Consider the following 23095-nt stretch of genomic DNA (forward strand, 5'->3'; position numbering starts at 1 on the left):
CTTCCCTCAAGGACAGGTAGGCTATTCAAGGCTCCCAACTCCCACTGGTGAGCTAAGAAACTTCCTTCTATCCATGTAAGGCAATGGGCAACACAGGAACAACAAAACAGCCCAGGATACAGCAAGTCCTGTAAACTGGTCTAACTAGTTTAGGAGAGGCAGGAAAACAAGGAATATTTTTGTTTTTTTGTTTTTAAATAGAAACACACAGAAATGCAGAAAAGGCAATAAGTCAGTAGTACAGGCTAGCACACTTTAGTGGGCAGCCAAACAATTAAATTAAACAGCAAACAAACACTTTTCGACTTGAATTAGACTAATTTCGACTAAAATGTACTTTTAAGTGCAGATAATAAAAATGCAGTAAATAACTATGAAAACAGTTAAAGCTTGCTCTAGGTAAGCAGTAGAAGGTAAAACAAATATAAAAACCAGCAGGATACTTAATCAGGAAAGCAGTCACTTTTTTTCAGTTCTCTGTAGCCAGGAAGACTCAACAGGACCACGTGGAGCTGTGTCTGAGCAATATGGCTTCAAAAAAATGCCAGAGGCAGATTTTAACCAGGGAACTTCAAAAGAGCTAGATATTGTCCAAAATGACCAATTACTACAGCTTCTTGTGCTTGTTTCAATATTCTGGGGTTTTGATCAGATGAATGTTCACTTAAAAGTTGTCGAGCATGTAGTACTTGAAATTTTAAGCGTTTGTTCATCTAATATAGTCCCTTATTTTGCACCTGATAAAACCAGAAAAGGACATTTCAGTGTCGTTCTGAGACAGTTTCAAGTCTTTTTTTGGAATATAAATCTGATGAAGATAAAATAAAGACAATAGCTATAAACTATGTACCCACACACAGATTTGTTTAGCAATACCCATGGGGACATGATAAAATGAAGTTAAGGTTGCCACCCATCCCGTTGTCAGCGGGACACTCACGGGTTGAGCTGCCTCATCCCATTGCCCGCTGTGGAAAGTAGTGGGACTTGAATTGCCGTGGAAAAGCCACAATTACTTCCGGCTTTTTCACGGCAATTCAGTTACGTCACCAACCCGGACCTGCAGGCAAAGCTGCTGCCTGTTAGGTTCGGGTGCTGTAATTCATGCAGCAATTGGCTGCAATTCATGAAAGGGGTTGTGATTGGGGCAGGAAGAGCCCTGCAAAGGTCGCGGCTGTAGGAGAGCTTTGTTTTAAGCACTTCTACAGCCGCTAAAAGAAAAAAAGAGATTTTTTTTTCTAATGAGCCAGTCAGTCAGCCATCCATCCATTCATACTGCCATCCATCCATTCTTCCAATTAGCCAGCCAGCCCTCCATTTATTCATCTAGCCAGCCATCCATCCATTCATTCAGCTAGCCAGCCATCCATTCATTCAACCAGCCAGCCAGCCATCCATTCATTCAACCAGCCAACCAGTCAGCCACCCATCCATTCAGCCAGCCAGCCAGCCAGCCATTCTTCCAACCAGCCAGCCAGCTAGCCATCCATTCATGCAGCCAGCCATGCATCCCTTCATGTAGCCAGCCAGCCATTCTTCCAGCAAGCCAGCCATCCATTCATTCAACCAGCCAGCCATACATCCATCCATCCAACCAGCCATCCATCCATCCATCCATCCATCCATCCATCCATCCAGCCAGCCAGCCAGCCAGCCAGCCAGCCAGCCAGCCATCCATCCAGTCATTCAGTCATCCAGTTGCTACTCCCACCAACCAGCTAGCCACTCCAGTAATCGGCCAGCCAGTCAGCTAGCCACGCCAGCAGCTGGCCAGCTAGCCACTTCAGCAGCCAGCCAACCAGCCACTCCAGCAGCCAGTTAGCCAGCTAGCTAGCCACTCCAGCAGCCATCCATCGTACCCATAACAGCATCTCCTTCACTGCTCCTGTGGTGATGTCATGGTAGAGGGTGTGGCCAGTGTCATATTGGCCACACCCCCATGTCCCACTTTGGCCCGCTGAAAAGGTGGCAACCATAAATGAAGTACATAGGAATATGGGTGAAAAAGGATTCTGATATGGCAGTTAAGGATATCTGGGAAAAGACTAAACAAAAGATAATGCAAAAACTGAGAAAGTGGGGTCTTTAGAAAAGGGTAGGAACAAATTAGATTGAAGAACTGTGAACTGTGGAACAGTACTTGCAAAATAATGTTTTGGAGGAGGAATGATGTTTAAGGGAAGACAAGAATTGAATGAGCTATGTAATGTTTGATTGACAATGACTGTATAGAAGATTATAAGTGATGTATAATGTTTACAATTGAAAATTTGTCAATATGTTTTTCTTTGTTTAAATAAATGTATGACTGCCTATGTTGTAAGTGGTAATTCAAAAAAAATGTTTCTTGTTTACAAAGAGAGAAAGAAAGAAAAGAAACAGCAAACATTTGCCAGAACTACCAAATCAAATCTAGTTGGAGATTCAGATGATTAGATATGAGATGTCTGAGATTCCTGTGAAATTGTCCTTAGCTGATCAGAGAGCTGATATTTATATCTGACCTTAAAAACTGTTCATAGTTCTGCATGTTGTATAGTTATACTACTGTTATCTTCCAGTTTTGCTGCAAGGGTGGTGATTTCCTACTTCTAAACAATAACTGCTGCCAGGGTATAGAGGGATAAAGGCTCCCTGATTATGGCTCAGGGGACCAAGATTTGATTAGTTGCTTAGACATTTGAGGTGCTGGTTTTGGGGGATGGGCACCCCCATCCTGTGGGAATTCACTTCCTTGCATTGATCTCCATTGGAGGTTGGGTGAAAGCTCAGGGGGTTTGTAGTCCAGTGGAGGCAAGGATATTTTTTGGGTTTGTGCTGTACATCAGTAAACTCCACTGAATATCTCTCCTAGGATGACACAAGCTAGCATATGAGGAAAGGGAGGTTTGGGCTTAAAAATAAAACTAATACAAAATAACAAAATACTCCAGGCAACATCATGATGCCACACCAAAGTAACACCTTACCAGTCCTGAACTTGGGTCAGAATTTGCCTGGGGGAGGATAAGGCAGATCCAGGAGACTCTGTGAATGAGAGGGCCTGTTGGAAAACTGAAGGTCAACTGAAGGAGCCAAAAATGCAGAAAAAATCATAGAAAAGCTGCTGTACTAACTTTTTTTATGTTATCCTAGATGTATTTATCCAGCAGGATAGCTTTATGCATTTTCCATCACAGAATGTTTTTATTTCTTCAATATCAAGGAGATGTAAACAGAATTGTCTTCATGTCCCTTTGATGACTGAGACTAATGGTAATAAATGTCCAAGCAGAGCACCATCACACAGCTTCCTCCTGCAGTTTAATAATAGAAGTAGGTGTCTACACAAGATGCCCCTGACTGGAACTAATCTTTGTACCTCTCTTCTTTTTTTATCCTGGACTGCATGCTAATCTGGATGGCTTTCTATTGCTGAAATATCTTCTGCCTTACATAGCAAGCAGAAAAAATACAAAGACAAGGATCAGAAGAGAAGAGAAGGAAAATATATTGGAAAGTCCACATATGGAGATCTTCCAGAACAGCCTCACATCAAGCAAGACATGATACAGAAATGGTTAAGGAGATGTGAACTAAACCCATAAGATGACTGGCTAGTACTGTTGGCTCAGGACATTGGATGACATACATGTTGGTTTACACAGTCCACTGACAATGTTGGAGAAACAGTCAAATGCAGGTACTGTAAAACAGAGCATGAAACAGTCAAACATCTTGTTGCTGAGTCTGATGCCCTCATGGCAGAGAACCTACATACTGCAAGGCACAGTAATGTAGCAAGAATGTTTCACTGAGGAGTTTGCAAACACTACAACAGAGAAGTAGCTGAGAAGCATTGGAAGTATGAACCACAAGGCGTTACAGAGAGTGATGAAATTGATATCACATGGGATTACTTATTATCCACAATTCAAAAAACAGTTGAATGAAAACCAATTATAGTAGTCCAAGAAAATAAGAGAAAAGTAACAGTCTTCTTCTTCTTCTTTCAGCATTTCCCGGTTAGGGGTCGCCACAGTGGATCACATGTCCGCTCATGAATGGCAGAGGAGTTTTTTACGGTGTTGAGTTGCTAGCCCGGTGCCCAACCTTCCACAGAAGGCACACACATGCACACACTCACACCTAGGGCCAATTTAGAGTTGCTACACCTAGTGATTGCAGTGTCTTATGTACAGAGAGTCACAAAGTCATAAAATATCAGGACTTTCAGGCAGAAATGAGATCAGTGAGGAAGAAAGATACACAGACAGTTCCAACAGAAGTTGGAGCAACAGGACTAATAAAAAAAGGATTTACAATCATACTTAAATATGATACTAATACATGTAATCCTTATGATCTACAGAAAGAGGCAATTCTAGGCATGTTGTAGGTACTCAGAAAAGCTCTTGGCTAACCTCAAAGGCTGAAACAATACTAATTTCATGACCTTTAATCATGACCTAACATAAGAATGCAGTGTATTCCTTTAATTGTATTAGAAACCTAAAACACTTGGAGAAATTACACCCAATCAGAACAGTTCATAAGGAGAACTAGCAGTGAATGAGTGAATTTATTAATTTTATATACTAAACACAGCTCTGTTTGTAACTTAATCACTGATGTAGTTTAACAAAGTGAAGACATATACAGTTAGTCTATGAGTATAATGGCCAGTACCAGAAATGTTTTCTGATACCAGGTTAAATATGTATGCAGAATCTTGTGGTACATGTGCAAAACTCCCAAACGTTACTGTTTTCACAATATACGAAGAGGTACTAGGCAGCACAAACCACCATTGCAGTGACCATGGAAACTAGCAGCTACCTTTAGTTATTTAGGTTGTCTCTGAAAGATGATCTCCTAGATCAGGCTTGGCATTGGGTTTGTGAAGGGAAGGTCTTCCTTTCTAAATTCAGTAGAATTCTTTGAAAAACTACATTCTGCTATATGAATGTGTGCCCATTCACATAATATATATGGATCTGTCAAAACCATTTAATATAATGCTGCATTATACTGGAAAAAAGCTAAAACAATTAAATATTACCTATTCTACAACTGATTGGGTCAAAAATGGATTATTTAATAGCAAACCACCATGCAATAGTCTTCCGAGCATAATCACATCATTCAGTATGGTAGTACTTTGTACTTTGCTGTGTGTATCAATGTATGACATATTGGGTGTAGGCAACAGGCTGACCTGAGACCTTGATCTTCTCAGAGAACAGCAAAATGGGAAATGTAATTATGCTGTGTGTTTGGGAGAGGGGTCTATACACTGTGTACTGTTGCTGTTCTGGCAAATGTCCCATCTTTAAAGTAAAGCTGTATGATAGCATATGCTTTGGTAAAACTACTATGACTGTTTATTACACAAGTGATGGTCATGTACTCAAAACAGACTGTGGCAAAAGGGCATAGACATACTTATTAGCTGAATGGAGTTTTTACTGTTCTCTGTGTTGTATAGGCATCTCACAACTGAGTCTATCTCTTTTCTTCAAGCTATGGTCATACATAAGCCTTTCTGTAGTACTGCTTCTGGAACACAGTCTCTGGTGAGAATAAAAACAAAGGAACTAGCCTGTGATGCACTGTTTACCTGTATTATGGAAAGCACCCCTAGTCCTCTTTAAATAGCATATAACAGTATACTTTCAAGAAATGACTAGATGCAAAAAGCAAAGAAGAGGTCATGGCAGAGAAGCTTCCAGAAGGGTAATAGAGAACAAGCTTGATATTTAAACATAAGAACGTATGGTTTGTTATCAAACCTGAAAGTGGGTAATGCTTTTGTCAATAAGCACATACAGAACACTACTTTTTGCTAATATGTTACCCTCATTTGTTCTAATGCAGAATGATAAAAATAAAAAGATATACTGTATTGGGGGTTCTGAGCCAAGATGGCAGCCTAGTAGCAGTGTTTGGAAGGAGCTCTGTAACTTCTTTAGTTCTAACAGGGATTTTGACAAGATTTCATAGTAAATATTATTTCAGTCATACTGTTTAATATATAAAAAATCTTGTCTGATTCAACTCCAATTTCTCTTTTGACAAAATTTCTTAGTAAATATTATTTTACTCATAACATTATGTAATATATAGAAATCGTATCTGATTCAACTCCAATTTCTTCTGATGTGGAACATATTACAAATGAGCAGGATTAAAAGAAGAGGAAATCATTTGGCTACCTCAAATTCTCAATTTACAAGAAGAAATGTTCTTATGGGATAGAAAGGGATCATAGAGCTTTGGACAAATGCATATCTGCAAATCCAAATTTACCACCAAGATCCATAGTAGTGAAGCTTATGTCATTTCTGGACAAAAAAAAAAAAAAAAAAACAAACAAAATGATTTTAAAACAGCCTGGTCAAATTCTCCTATTAGGGTGGGCTAGAACTGAATAAGATTTATAATCACTATGCTGTTAAAACATTAGAAAAATACAGTGAATTCTGGAAAATAATAAAATATTTCAAACAAAATAATATTAAGTCACTGTTGTTATATCCAGTAGACTAAGAAAATTTCATCCTACAGGCAAAAGATCATTCAGTAAGCTAGAAATTTTCTATCTAAAAATGAACTACTTCACTGTCCCCTGGACTTTTCCACAAGCAAGATGAAAAGATCTCCTCAAAAAACAATCCCATTTCAGCTTCATCAAAGAAACAAAAAACAACAGTGCTTATATCTCTTTAAAAGAAAAAATACATGACTGTGTACTATATTTAACATAGCATTTTCTTCTAATTCATTAGTGATTCCACTAATTTATTTTTTAATAGTTAAATGTTCCCATAATATATAGATAAAAAGAAAGAACTATAAGTAATACGTGGGGCATATTATTAACAAAATGTTTTATGTTTTGACTCATTTGTTTAATTTATTTCACACTAGACTAAATAATTACTTACAATAGTTTTTCCTTAATAATGATTGCTAGTTTATAATATAATATCGTTTGAGAGTAAGTAAATAACTTAAAAAATGTTTTATAAATTTGGAAATGTTTAACTTTTTTAAAATGTCTTACTTGTTTACATACTTAAGGTTTACCGCTTCTAGTGTGAGACATATTCATGGTTTTATATAGTGAGTTTGCTGTCTGAGTGCTATTTTCAAGATTCAAAAATTCTTTTCAAAGTCCACATTCATGCTATTGTGGTATAGATTATGTTAGATGTGGAATCCTTTTAATAATGGCATTAGGCTGTACTTTGCATTTCTATTTCTCACTTTATTATAACATATAGTTAAATATTCTTACATTATAGTTTAAAGTGACATTTTGTTGAAGTAATTATCTTTTTAAAATTCACTTCCAATGTTCCTGACTAAAATAGTATGTAATTTAGATTTCTAGATATCCTCCATAATAAATACAAATCTTAGTTGTTATACTTTACATATTAGGCATTGAGTTACATTAGCACTGTTTATCTATTTAGTACTTATATTTGGATGTATTTGGACTTTTGTCTTTTTGGTTCTGTTGTATGATCACTCTTCCTTGTTGCTGATCTGTGTCATTTTAATTAATTTCCTTCCAACATGATCTGTTGTTGACTAGTGTTACTAAAATGACTGGAAGTGATGTGCTACTTCTGTTGCTTATTTGTGATGTATTAAAAAGAGAGCTATAACTGAGATTAATATGTTAAATGGACTTGAATTTTATATCTCTGAAAATAGTTTTAAAAATAAAATTTAAAAATAATTTTCATGAATTCATTAACTCAATCTCTGCTTAACTTGTATACCTACAAGGAACACATAAGTGTGACAAGAAAAAAGGATTGTTTTGTGTTTCTCCGATGTGAGATTTTAGCTCAATCCAATTTTAAATCCAAAATAAGAGGTGTGTCCTTTTTATAGAAAAAATAATTGTATGCCCATGATTCTGTTCAGAAAAGAGGGAAAGAATATATTATTTGGTATGGTAGTTCTGGAATTTTAATAATAAAATCTGGACTGTGGTTAACCTTTACTGGCTTCTAGCTATGGGATCTAAACTAGTGAGTAAACATTTAAATTCTGTTCTAAATAACATGAACATTTAAATGTTTATTTGCTATTTTCATAGATTGAAATAATAATAAAGATATAAATATTTTGAAGCTATGGGATTTTCTTAAAGCTTATTTATGTGGTGGAATAGGGTTTATATGACTTTATCAAATCATCACATTTTGAAACACTGAGACAAGAACAATGAAATGTAAAAATACTGCAAAGCGTATCACAATCCACAACATCATACAGAAAACAGGTTACCTGTCTTCCCTTTGATGATGTGGATTGTGATAGTTAGGTTTTGCAATGTTTTTACATTTCATTGTTCTCTTCTTGATGTTCCTAGGTTTGACTATATGGTAATTTGATAAAGTTACATAAACTTGATAGAATAATAACATGGTGTAGGGAAACAAATGGGACAAAAATAATAGATTTACAAAACAAATTACAAATAGCTAACAAGGAATTTCAAAATGGAAATTAATCCATCCTTAATCAGATAAAAAAAGATAAATGAAGGATATAAATAGATTTTATTGCATAATTCACCAACAGCCATTGAAAAATTGAAAGCTTCTTTATATGCAGTGAGTCCAAAGGGTATGCATAATTTAATTAAAAATCTAAAATTCAAGCAAGCTCAAACCATATAAGGGAAATTATTAATAAAAAACAATGAATCTAAAGCTGATATTGAAGATATATGAAGTTAGAGATAATATTTTTAATACACATAATTATAAATGCAGTTCAAATGTTAATAATATGAAAAGTTTGCTCTCTAAATTTGAAAATAAACTTTCTGAAATCAATAAATCTGAATGCACTAAATAATTTATTCTCAAGAAATTGATAAGAAAATTAAATAGTTTAAAATTAATAAAGCTCCTGAAATAGATGGACTAATTATGGAAATGTACTAATTATTTCCATTAAAATTAATCTCTCCTTTCCAATGAGTATTATTAGAAGTGCATACAATTCTATTACACCTCCATTTTGGAAATGGTTACAAGAATTTTAAAACTCAGTGAAGACCTTATAGATCTAGCTCAATATTAAATATTGATTATAAATCTTTCATGTTGTTATTATCAGACAGATTGAAATAATTTATTCCTTTTCTGGTAAACAGAGATCAAATAGGTTTTATACTTAAAAGGCAAACCCAGAATAATATTAAAAGAATATTAACTATAATTGAGTTGGTAAATAAAAATAATAAAGAAGTACTTTTGATAAGCCTAGATATTAAAAAAGCTTTTGATTCTATTAAATTGGATTATTTGTTTGAAATATTAAAGTTCATATTGTCTGAATACATTTTGCAAATACGAATAAATTGTTTCTAGTTCTTAATAGGCAATTATCTACAATTTAAAAGTAGCTCAAGATGTATAAATTTAGTTTTGAGAAAATTTAAAATATTTTATCAACTCATAAAAATCTTAACTCATGGTTGAACCTACTTGATGCCGTTTACTATTATTAAGGCCTTATCTGTTAATTTCAATAATCAAATATTAATTGAATGGAATAACAAGGGTGTTATTGGTTTGTTAAATTGCTTTAAAAATAGTCTAAAATCCTGTTCTGATGTTTCAAATTAGTTTATGATAAATGATGATCAACCATTCTACTAAGCTTTTTAGCTTACTAACTCAAAAGAATGTACTTGATATACCTAAATTGCTGACATACTTATGCAGAATTATTTAGATGAATAAATCTCATATTTGAATATTATCTGACAAGTATAAATTTATTTTATATTAAAGCGAAAATTATGATAAGTTATGGAAATTTGTATTAGAAGAAGAAGAAACATGCTTGATGCTAATTCTAAACTCGTAATTTTAAAATTGGTTGGCAATTCTTCCCTAGTCCTTTGTTGGAAAATTTATGCATGGGAATGTCTACAAAGGGCATTTATTACTTCTACAATTTCAGAAATACTAAAAGAATCTAAAATGTATTGTTGGAGATGTAATTTGAATATTAAAGCTGACTGAAAACATATTGTATTCAATTGTATTTACTTAAAAGACTATTGGCAAAATGTCAATAATTTTATATATGTACCATGGCCTGATAATGTATCATTGTCAGTATGGTAATGTTTGATATTCCAATTCTTGAGTCTGAAAACTGCAGTTAGTATAGTAATGTTTAATACTGTAATTCTTGATTCTGAATACACTGACCAATCATATATATTTTGGACTATTTTAGCAATAGCAAGGAAAGTACTTACAAGAAAATGGAAGAATTCTAAGTTATCCCAATTCAATGACTTTTTGAATCTTCTAACAGAAGTTAAATAAAAAAAAATGAAATTATATAGTTATTATCATCTAGAATTGTTACTGTTTTTTGTAAGTTACCTGATAATTAATAAACAAAAATATACTTAGAAAAATGTGTCATTCTCACATGTTCTTACCATAATGACAATGAGAAGTTAGATTGTGTTACTCTCACATATTCTTACGCAGAACTGTAATTACAATGAGAAGACATATTATATTACTCTCACTTGTTCCTGTGCAAACCATAATGGCAATGAGAATATACATTGTGTTACTGTGTTACCCTCACATATTCTTATGCAGAACCATAATAACAATGAGAATATACATTGTGTTACAAACTTAACTAATGCAGAATGTTAAGATCACAAGGTCATGTGTAGTTACTAGGCATGAAGAAGAGAAGAACATTAAGGAGCTTAGCCAGAACAACCCAATAAGATAGAGATATACTATCTTTTCCAGCCAAAGAGATATATACTACAGAACTCTGGAATGCATTTTGCTAATCCATCCAGTTTGCAAATCTGGATTTAAAGCTGGCCAAGAAATTATGTTATGTGATGTGCAAAAGGCAGTCTGTTTAACATTGTGGGCAGACATTGTGTTAAATATCTGTTCTGGTCTACCTGTTGCAGTGTCAGTGGCACAGTGGGTTGCGCACTCAACTTTTGTGCAGAAGCCAATGGGCTCTATTCACATACCAGGTAGATCACTCCTGAGTGTGTCATTCTTTGGATAAGAACTTAAACTGAGGTCATGTGTATTTGGTAGTAGCTCAGGTGGATGTAAAATATTCCATAACATGTATCGATAAGAGTAGGGGTTCTTTATTTATGAAAAAAAACAAAATTTTACAATAAACTTATATACATATTTAAAATATATACATTATTATATTTATATGCATAATTTTTTTCTTTATTTTTTACAAAATAATAACAAGAAAATTATATTTAGTTATAAGATCCCCATTCGATTTTCCATAATCAAAATCACATTTTCTTTAACATTGTTGCCAAATCCCATTTTTCATTGAATAAAACTTCCTTTACCTTTTGATTCCAGATTAACCATATTATATAAAGTATTTTTATAGATTTTTGATACATATTTTTCACCTTTTCCTTTATAATAAAATAATTAATGACGTTCATCTTTAATTCATTTACATTTTCAATTCCTTTTATATATTTAAAATCAACTTACTTCTTCCATAAAGTTTTAATTCACCTACATTCAAGAAAAATGCTCACTGGTCTCAAATTCTTTAGAATACAAACAGATTCTATGCATTTTCATTTTATATGGCATATTTACTTTCAGTGGGAGATTTTGTATACTAGGTTTCTTGACTTTCAACTATTTCTTTAAATCTTAAAATTCTAGCTTGAACTGCTGCAATTCTAATGTTGATAACTCTTTCCATGGGTATACAAACAATATTTTTTCATAACGTTATTATACCATTTTTTCTATCTTCTGTTTTATCAAGTTTCATTTTCCATAAGAAGATTTCATTTGATAATTATTTATTTCATAATTGAGCCATAACCTTTTTCTTTTATTATTCCAGATATATAACCATTCCTCTTTATGCTCAGATTTCAATATTTGTACTAGTAATGAATCATCATTACACTTTACATATCGTAATATCTTAAATAAATTCAATGATGATGCATAAACTATAGGATTAATCAGTCCTAAATCCCTTCTTCTCTATTAACATACAGTATACTTCTCTTTACAGGATTCACTCTAGAACCCCAAACAAATGAAAAGATTGTATTATAAACTTCCTTGTCACATGAAGCAGGTATACTAAATATAATTGCCAGGTATGATATAATAGATAGAAGAATAGAATTAATTAAATAAGCTTTCTTTTTAAATGACAGTCTGAATGTTTTCCAAAGCGTCCATGTATTATTATTTTTTCATTTTTTTATTTCCATAACTACAGTGTATTTTCATGCTTCCCAAAAGAATTCCCAAACACGTTTATGTTTATTAATTTAGACATAACACCTCCTAACATACCATCATAATTACATTTAAATAACCATGTACAACTTTTACTGTTCTGCTCATGCTGGCACAATTTCTTGCAGTAGTAATGATATCATCTGCAAAAAAAAGTAAAATTGGCACAACTACTCCTTCATTAGATATGTAACTCATCAATTCCATTTGTTTGTTTATATATATATATATATATATATATATATATATATATATTTATATATATAGGGAAATTACATCCATCATTAAAGAACATTTTATATTATTCAAGGGACATCCTTGTCTTATACCCTTTTGAAGTCTTATATCCTTACTTAACCAGCCATTAAACAACACCCTTATTATATTAAACTTATATGCCATCATGCATACTCTTATAATCTTAGTCCCTATATTATATGATTTCAGTATGTCACATAACACGTTATGCTGATTAGAATCAAATGCTTACTTACATCAGAAAATGATTTCAACAATTGGCTAAGTTACTGGTGTCATTCTAAGGGGATGCAGTATCTGTCTGCCTGGCATGACATTAATGACAGACCTAGATGCCAGAGATGGCCTGCATCTCTCACCCCTGGGCTTCCAGATACTGGCCAAGGCTGTTTCCACCCCTATATTGCCTTTTTAGGCGGTGTTCCAAAGACCAAATTACCACCATAACAGCTACAAACAAATGCAATCTGTGGTTCATGCTGCTCAATGCTAGAAGTCTAAATGTCAAAATGCACTCACTTGAAACACTCCTTAAAATGGAGAACATCAATATTTGTGCTGTAACAGAGACCTGGTTCAAGGCAGCAGATAGCACCCCTGCACTACCAGGCTATAACTCATTCCATACCTTTCTGCCCCAGAACTTGGACCAAAGCTCCAAAGGCGGTGATGTTTTCATATTCATAAAGGATGCACACACCTTCAGACTGGTAGCCAAGATGATGCATTAGAGATACTTCAGGAGCAGCTAACATTGGGTAAGACAGAGATTCAGGTCATAGCCTGATCTAGGTCCCCAACCATGATGCAAGACTCACTCTTCACATTCCTAAGCACCATGGAGAATATTAGGGTCCAGCCTAACACAGTCATACTGGATGACTTCAACTACTCTTCCATTAAATGGGAAAACTACTCATGTACCAATACATTTGCCCAACATTTCCTGGAATTCATTAATTCCAAAGCCCTGGACCAGCTCATTCTTACCTCCACTAGAGGTAGCAGCATCCTTGACCTGGTCATTACTAACATGGGCAACCGTTGCTCTACACCAATCATCAACATCACCTTGGAAATCCACATCCCTCCCCCCTCCGCAAAGGTAACTACCATGAAAAAATTCTTCAAAGCTAACTATGGGCTCTTAAAAACAGAGGTGGCTAACTTCTCGGCTCCCATGCAATTGGAGAACAGCTGCCTGACCACTGAATCATACACGAATGCCCTGTATGAACACGTACATGCATGGATCTTGCCATACCCAATAGAACCAAGATGCTCTCCTCCAGAAAAAGGAATCCAATCTGGTGGTCCCCTGCTATAAACAAGCTCTGCAACAGAAGGAGGAAACTGATGACAAATAAGGTGAAGTCCAAAGACTGGAAAAACTCCCTTATCAGCCTCAATAAAAAGTTGAGATCCCTCATCAAATCCTCTAAAGCTGGCTATGAAAACAGAATTGCAGCAGATAGTAAAGACAACCACAAGGCCTTCTATAGTTATGTAAAGAATCTCCACAGCAACACCCAGATTTGCTCAGAGCTGTGGCACAATGGCACCTCCTTTACCGAGCCAACAGATATTGCCAATAAACTGGCCAATAGATTCAGTGCCAACTTTACCCCTCTCAACCTCCCCAAAGGACCAATGACAATACCAGTAGATTGCGAGGCACCCAATATTACTGCACAGGTTAAAACAGCACTGCTCATGGCCAAGAATGCAGCTTCTGTGGGACCTGACAATATCCCTGGCTGTGTTCTACGTGAACTACTGAGTGAACTGGGACCTCACCTGTGTACCCTGTTCAATCACAGCCTCACCTCAGGCTTTTTCCCTCCTGAATGGCGCACTGCTACAGTCATCCCTCTCCACAAATGAGGAGCAAATACAGACCCTGGGAACTATCGCTCCATTAGCCTGACAAGTCTGATATGCTAAGCTATGGAACACATCATCATGGACCTAATAAACAAAGATGTAGGGAACCTCCAAACTCTGGATCCCACACAGTTTGGTTTTGTGAAGGATAGCTCATGTCTGCTCAACCTGGTCGACTTCTTTGAGTCAGTCAGCAGAGCTGTGGATGAAGACAAGGTGGTTCATACAGCCTACTTTGATGTGGCCAAGGCCTTTGATATCATTTCCCACTCAGGAATCATAGAAAAAGTCACTAAGCTAGGCATCAACCCCTATATCACTAAGTGGGTTGCAAACTGGCTCACAGATAGAACCCACAGTGTGAAAGTAGCTGACTCCAGGTCAGACTGTTGACTAGTCATCAATGGAGTTCCACAGGGTTTGGTCCTGGGTCCTCTTCTGTTTGGTATCTACTTCTCTGATGTTCAGGCCAACATGAAGGGACACTGGCTGACAAAGTTCGCAGACGACTGCAAGTTGGGAGCCATAATTAACTCCCCAGGTGATGTTGAGATCTTACAGAAAGGCCTCACTGAGACCAATGACTGGTGTCAGAACCATGGCCTTAATCTCAATGCCAGAAAATGTGTCATCATCCCCTTTGGGAAGAACCTGGTTCCCATGAATTACCACATCGATGGTAGTCCACTGAACACAGAAGGTGTCATAAGAGAGCTGGGAACACAGGTTGACAGCAACCTCTCTTTTGACCACCACATTACTACTGTGATCAGAAAGTCTTTCTATGTGGCACATCTCATTACTAAGGTTTTTGCATCCAGGAAGAAAGAGGACATTGTATCCCTCTACTCTTCCCTCATTAGGCCAATCATCGAGTACAATGCCACATTTGGCATGTACCTCACTAGACACCTACAACAATTGGAGAGGCCGCACAAATACATCACAAAGAGGATCTTAGGCCTTAAACACTTGTCCTGTATGGACAGACTCAAAAAAATCCAACTATTCTCTATCTCATATTGCCTACTTAGAGGCGACCTCTGCTTGACTTACAAAGCCATGTCTGACCCAGCTCTGTTAGAAATGCTACATCTAAAGAAATCCCAATCCCTTCACACTACATGCTCCAGAGACCTCAACCTCATTACCACAATCAACAGAACAAGCTAGAAGGACAGGTTCATAACCCAGAGACTGCCCATGCTATGGAATAGATTTCCTGTACATGTCAAGCGGAGCGCCTCACTGACCCTCTTCAAGGGAAATCTTGATGAGTGGATGGGAAATAGAAAATTCACCCCAGGGATCACTGCAGTGGCTCTATTTGACAGATGCACTGGGAACTAAGGTCGGGTGGCACGGTGCCAGGTTAATCCTATGGGCTAGGCTTGTAAAGCCTCCAGGGCCATTAGCCTAATACACACCTATGAACCTATGAATGACCTACCAGAATTCTAGCTTAATTATTTCTATGTAATACATCATTTACTACTGCTCATATAATTGAAAGTAACTGTTGCACACATTTTCCTTTTATACCATATATATTTTTTTCATAACTTTATTTATTTTGCTTTCCATTCTTTGCTGTAAAAACTTCATACATTTGTATAATCTGTATTATTCAATACCACCTTTATTCCAAATAAATGTTATTACTCCACTACATAGTTCTTTATTTTGAAATTCCTCACTTAACCATACATTTAATACCATTACAAAATATCCTTTTTGTACCCTAGTCATATTTTTATACATTAAATATTCTATTCCATCCAGACCAGCTGCTGAATCCAGATTAACTAGTTTTAGTAAGTTTTCCAGTTCCTCCATTGCAAAATATTTCTCCATATCATTACTATTTTGTGCGTACCTTCGTTGAAGGTTGTGCATCAGAGCTGGCAACTCGGCATGTAAAAATCTACTGCCAATCATTAGTGGACCGGAGTTCCGCTGTGATGACCCCTAACCGGGAAAAGCCGAAAGACACAACAATTACTATCTTTTCTGAAAAAGGAACTTCTTTCCATTTTTATGCATTTTATGCTTTTTCCTTTAAATAACTCTTCTCTATATTCTACTATTCTAATAATTTATCTTGTGCATTATACACTAAACCATGTTTATCCTTCATTTGCCTAATTATTGTTTTCCTTAATAATCTAACTCAAATACGGCACAATTTGTTCTTTTTTTTCCATGCAAAAAGTATCTTTGTTTATACAATAAATGCTTTATTTTGGCATTATTCAACTTGTAAACTTCTTGTTCTTTAACAAAGAAAACTTCTCTGCAGACTGTCAAATGTTTCATAACTTAATACTCTATATTTAATTTTTTCTTCTTCACATTGCATATAATGTTTCTAATACTTTTGTTTAAAATATAACCACCATTTTGACCAGTCTTTACACAAGATTGTCATCTCCACGTGATCTTGCCACAGTTCTGAGATTTCAAATTTTCCTAATTCTTCCTGTTTAACTTCATTTATTTTAATCCCTTTACCTATTCTTGAATGTTGATAATTTCCTTTTAACTGAATCCAAATAGCTCCATGACTGGAAAAACTTGTCGCCAAACCATTTTCTTCTACTATTAGCAATCCTGCAGAAAGTAGAAAATAATCTATTTCCTTTTGACATCCTCCTCTACTGTAAGTCTGTGTACTTTTATCTCAAATTCTCTATTGCCCACACTTTATAAGTTCTAATACTTTTTAACATCAAAATCTTTTTTATCTTTGATGTCCTAGGTTACAGTTAAAATCTCCTACCACAAATATCTCCATATTTATAACAACATATTGAATTAAATTTGTAAACTTTTCTTATTTCTCTCACTTTGTGACATAAGCATAAATTGCAACAACTCTCAAAACCTGATTGTTCCATCTTATATCAACAATAGTAATTCTCTCCAGGATAATTAAAATAGTACCTAAAACTTTTACTGTATCTTTAAACAAAATAACTACACCTGAACATGTCTCTTTCCCTAAATTCCAAATTACAATAGCTCCCGACCATATTTCAGTTTGATATATCTCTACCTTTGTTAAAAATCTAGAATCTTCTAAAATAATAATGTCACTATCCTGTTTACACCAGTCAGTAATACTTATCCGTCTTACTAAATGTTTTAAACTGTTAACATTTAATTTTAAGATTTTACAAGTAGCAATATCTTATTTATTTAATTTACCCATCCCTTTCTTTTTTCTTTACTATGACCTTCTATAATTTTTCTTTTTCTTTCCTGTACTCTTTTACCAATCGAATTTCTTTTTTTACTATATTTCATTTTATGTCCTCCACATCACTAACATCTGTACCATTTTCTTCTACTACTTTTTTATTTTTATTTTCTTGCTTCTTTTGTTCACTTTCTGAAAAGCCTATCTGTATTAATTTGTGTCACTATATTTTCTGATTCTGTTTTTAAATGTTTAATATTTTGTCTCTGATCAGCCTCAGCATCTACATTTTCTGATTCTATCTCGTTATATTCTGTACCTAAATGCCTTGTCTTCTTACATTTATAACATTTTCCCTCACACGTCATCATATCATGCCCTAATTCCCTGCATATATATCATTTTCTTTTTTTTTCACAATTACTAATCAAGGGATCAGATTTACCACAAAGAAAACATGTTTTTTGATGACCTAAATACTTTAACATACCTTTATCCCCATCAGCGTTTAAAACGCTAGGAATGTGGGCAATCATTTCATTTTCTACATTTAAAATTACAAGACAGAACCATGCCCCAGTCCATAAACCTCTTTCATCATATAATTTTAAAATGTCTAATACATTTTTGCATATTTTCAATAAATGTCCTTTTAAAGTCTAAATTATATATATATATATATATATATATATATATATATATATATCTGGATCCATATGAGTTCGTCGACAGTTCAGAAGAATGACACCCACTTCTTTGACACGACATCATCGACCGTTCATATTATTGACATGTCAGGTATGCGATCTTCCCCCTTGCAGGACCCATGTTAGTACTTGTTTCTGTGTTGACACGATTAGGGTGATACGTGACTCTGTACAATTTACCTTAACACAGAAACAAGTGCTGGAGAGGGTGACTGATAAATGAATGTGCAGAGTTGTGTAAAGTAAGATGGAAAATGAGCAGTTCAGATTGAGATCAGGACGCAGCACATCTGTCACGATGTTTCAGTGAGACAAATACTTGAGAAGAAAGTGGAAATGAGGAAAGAGTCCAACTAAACATTCACAAAATTAGAGAAAGCATATGACTAGGTCTCAAGAAAGTTGATTTGGGCTCTGCTTAGGTGGTTTGAAGTCCCAGAAACATTGGTAGAATTTGTGCAAGCTATTTACAAGGATCCAATGACAAACAGTGTTTGGTCTCAAAGAAGGGATCCCCCAGTGGGAGTGGGTGTGCATCAGAGTTCAGCTCTGAGTCCATTTCTGTTCATACTGGTGATGGACTATGTTAGCAAACAGGTGAGGAACAGAATAACATAGTTGTTGTATGCAGATGAAGTGTGGCATTCCAGGTAGACTCTGAGCAAGAACTTCAGCAAAGATTAAGCAATGAATTGTAAAACTAAAGGCAAGTGGGACAAACTGAGTACAGATAAAACAGTTATAGTGGCAGCAAAAGGTGGAAATCAGAAGAAGTTAAAATTGGGAAAGAAGGGAAAATAGTGGTACAGGCTAACAGCTTTAAGTATCTGGGAGGGATGGTTGAGGAGAGAGGATGTCTGAATTAGGAGGTCAAAGCTAGAATCGAAGCGGCTGCAGGCAAACAACACAAAGTTTTAGGGGTAGTGTATGAGAGAAGACTTCCAATAAAGCTGAAAAGTACGGTGTACAAAGCAGTGGTGCCTACAGACTACTATATGGTACAGAAACCTAGGCAGTTAAGGTAGAGCACTTGAGGAAGCTACAGGTAATGGAGATGAAGTGCCTTAGATGGGTGGTAGGATGCACACTGTGAGACAGATGAAAAAATGAGGACATAAGAGTAGAAGCCAAAGTAGCTCTAATTGCAGAAAAGTTCAAAGTGAACAGATTTTGGTGGTTTGGGCACATATTCAGGAAAGCAGAAGATAATATGGTGAAGAAGATTTGGGACAGACAGGAAGAAAGAGGAAACTATGGTATCCAGCAAAGAGGTGGATGGATTGTGTGAATGAAGACCTGCAATAGTCGGGTTGAATGTCGAGTGTTGAATTAGGTAGGAGACTGGCAATGAATAGGGAAAGAGCGACAAGTGACATAACACCCCAATTCCATGTAGAAAATGGGAAAAAGAGGGGTCAGTGATGATGGTTTTCTTTTGCAGTCAGGTCCAACCCTTTTTTTTTTTGCATTCCTTTGCATCCCACATCCCACTGATCATCAGCTGCCACTGGTGCTTTTTTACTGAGTTTACCAGGCACTTTCTAACACCACCCCCCCCCCCCTCGGACTTACTAAGACCCTTACTTAGGACCACTGTGGAGATCATTGCATCCCAATGCAGTGAGAGGTCTCATCTGAACTATGTTTTATATACAGGAGCCATTTAGGGATATTACTGCGACCCATGGAACTAATGTTCTAAGTTTTAGCTGGTGTGGCTAGGACTTGATTTACCATGCTTTTGGGAGAAGAGGTTGTTTATAGGGCATTAAGAGGTATAATAACATGAGCGGTTTTGGGAGAAGATGGAGCTGAGTTTGTCAGCTAGGAGTTTGGCAATGGCTTCTGGATCAGAATAAGTGGTACTATTCAGTACCAGTATTGAACACTATTCGGCATTATAGCTAACTTACCTGATATAGCAAAAGAGAGTCTTGTGACTGTCTTTGGTGGAGATAGCAATGTTTTGTTCAAAATTAGCCTTGCATTTCTTAATGGACTAGAGCATTTTTTATGCTGGATTGGAGATTTATTACCTACAGCAATTAGTTTGTTTCTCACCTTGTTGTATAGTTCATTTATATGGGAATTGTACTATATGACTCAATTTCTGAATGTTCAATAGTACTTGTGAGAGAAAGGACCAGATGTGTCAGTACAGCTGTTTAGATGGGCGATCATAACATCAGCTTTGGGGTCATTGGGGTCATCAGGGAAATGCACTTATTGAAGTTCAGTGTTAGAATAATCCCAAAATATTGCAGGAGTCATGGCGTCTGTGATACCATTTCTAAGGGACAAGGTAACAGTCTGATGTTCAACCTCTGTTAACAACAATGAGGAGATACATTGTGCTACTGTCATACATACTAATGCAGAAAGATAAAGAAACTGAGGAGCTACAATGTTTACATAACATTCCGTCATCAGTAACACCCTGCATGTTATCTGCCCTTAATATCGTATATGATATAGGCATTATTATTCTGCAAGCTTTTACAAGCTTCACATATACATTTTAAACAAAACTTGGAGTCTGCAACATTTAATGATCAGAAATATGATTCAAAGTAGTATTTTAATGACAGGACTGACCCTGCTTACAGAATACTGGTAAAAAGTATCCATACCCCTCAACTGTACAGATTGTTTTGCAGAATGTCCAGATTTTTGCCTCATATTTTTGGTGTGTTCCTCCTAAAGTCTGTAGTTTCTGGCAAATAGCTGAGGATTGAAGTCATTAAATAATGACAAACATTTGAGTTTAAAACTCCACATCCTTCAGAAAATCCATGCTAAAGCAAAACATATTATTCTATCAACTTTCTAAGTTTGTAAGCGCAATATTTAAAATCTGTCCCTATTTGTCCCGCATCATTTTAGGCTTTGTCCAGATTTTTTGCTCTAAGAGGTTGAGAGGTATTACTGTGAAGTCATTTAAAAATCCTGATAGAATTCACTAACTTCTATAGCACCTATATGCAAATTTCATTACTTGAGTAACTGTGGCTGTCATATACTTAAAGAAGGAGGAAAACAAGAAACCCTATCCAAATAGCATCAAAATTACCTGGTGCTTTCCCATCTCCTAGCCCATAAAGTTCACATATTGAATGACAGTTGTTGTTGTGTACAAAGTCATAGGTATGGTGGGGTGAAGGGGGCAGCAGCCCTTGCCAAAAAAGTGTTACAGAGCATAATCGACAGATCACAATTGGTCATGCATTTGTGGTCACAACTGAAATGCTGTAGTGCTCTGTCTTCAATGCAAAATTGGTGTTCAGAAATAGCTAGCTGTACCTCTGGTTGTGCAAATGGTAAATGTGTTTTACTTAGCACATCTGTTGTACACCTGACATGCCAGTCGATATGTATGCTGCATTTCCTGTAATTTTTATTTTCTAGTTAAGGAAAAAGAACATGTAAGCAGCAGATAATTATTATTTTACATTTTAAATTGCCTTCTGAATTACACATTTATCTAGATGATGTCATAGTGAGAGGTGTGTGTGTGTGTGTGTGTGTGTGTGTGTGTGTGTGTGTGTGTGTGTGTGTGTGTGTGTGTGTGTTTAGGTCAGAATGACTACTTTATGAAATAATTCCCTTTGTACAAGGTTAGCTCAGTGTACTTCATTGAGAGATTTCTTCATACAAGTTGCCTAAATTTCTCTGAATTCTATAATTTATGTATTTTTGTTTCTTTTAAATTATTTTCTTTGTCTGTGAGGATGGATTCAAAAAACAGTCTGTTAACAATTTGCTGAAGCATAAGTATCTTGTCCAATGATTGAAATCCTCTGTATATATGTAAAGATGACACGTGATACTAATGTAGACTTGTGCTCTTCATGTCAAAAGTTAGGTGATTTCTTTATTACTATGGACAGTAATTCCAGGCCTAGTGAAGCTGATTATGTTTGTTTAGTTGGCACAGCTTGTAAAATGTATTATTACATACATTGATGACTGACCTGAAGAGATAAACAATGTGCAAACAAAACAACTTTAGGAAAGCAAGTGCCTTCTTCTAGTATAGATCAGTTAACATTTATCAAACTTTATACTACAGGTGACACCTTTGCAATTCAGGTTACAGTATACAGTAATCTGAGGATTGTCTTAGATAACATATCTTGTACAGATGTTAGAAATTACTTTTTGCAAGTCACATATAGAAATGAGAGTTAGGTCCGTTTGAATAATTTTGGACACACGTATTTAGACAGGATGCAGTTAACTTGTCAAGTGAAGGGGAAGAAACTTTGCAGCAGATATATTAAAATATTTGATTAACATAAGGCAGGATTTTTGCCAGGTCAGAAATTTAACAGTTTACAGATTGTAAATTTTGAGTTATCTGTGCTAGTTGCTAATGCACATAGTATTAGAAATAAAGTTCTTTGCTAAAAATTTTGCAGCATTCACATAAGACTGATGTTACAGACTGTAAAACATGTCTAAAGAACAATGATCGGAAATCAATTCTGTCAGGGTTTGAAGAAATTAAACACTGTCATTTGTGCTAGCATGTCTTGCTGAAAATTTTGTACATAATTTCAGATTAACCTTTGTTTTATATGCAAGCATGACTACCTATGATATTGTAAATAATTTCTTACATGTTGCTTTATAATCTGTTTGTACAGAATGTTTTAAAGACTTGAACAGTGTTACTTTACATTTCTAACTGCACATATTTGTGAAGAAGATTCTAACTGCAGACT

Source organism: Protopterus annectens, chromosome 2.part2 (genome assembly GCF_019279795.1).
Source record: "Protopterus annectens isolate FY-2018-M chromosome 2.part2, PAN1.0, whole genome shotgun sequence".
NCBI classification, from domain to species: domain Eukaryota; kingdom Metazoa; phylum Chordata; order Ceratodontiformes; family Protopteridae; genus Protopterus; species Protopterus annectens.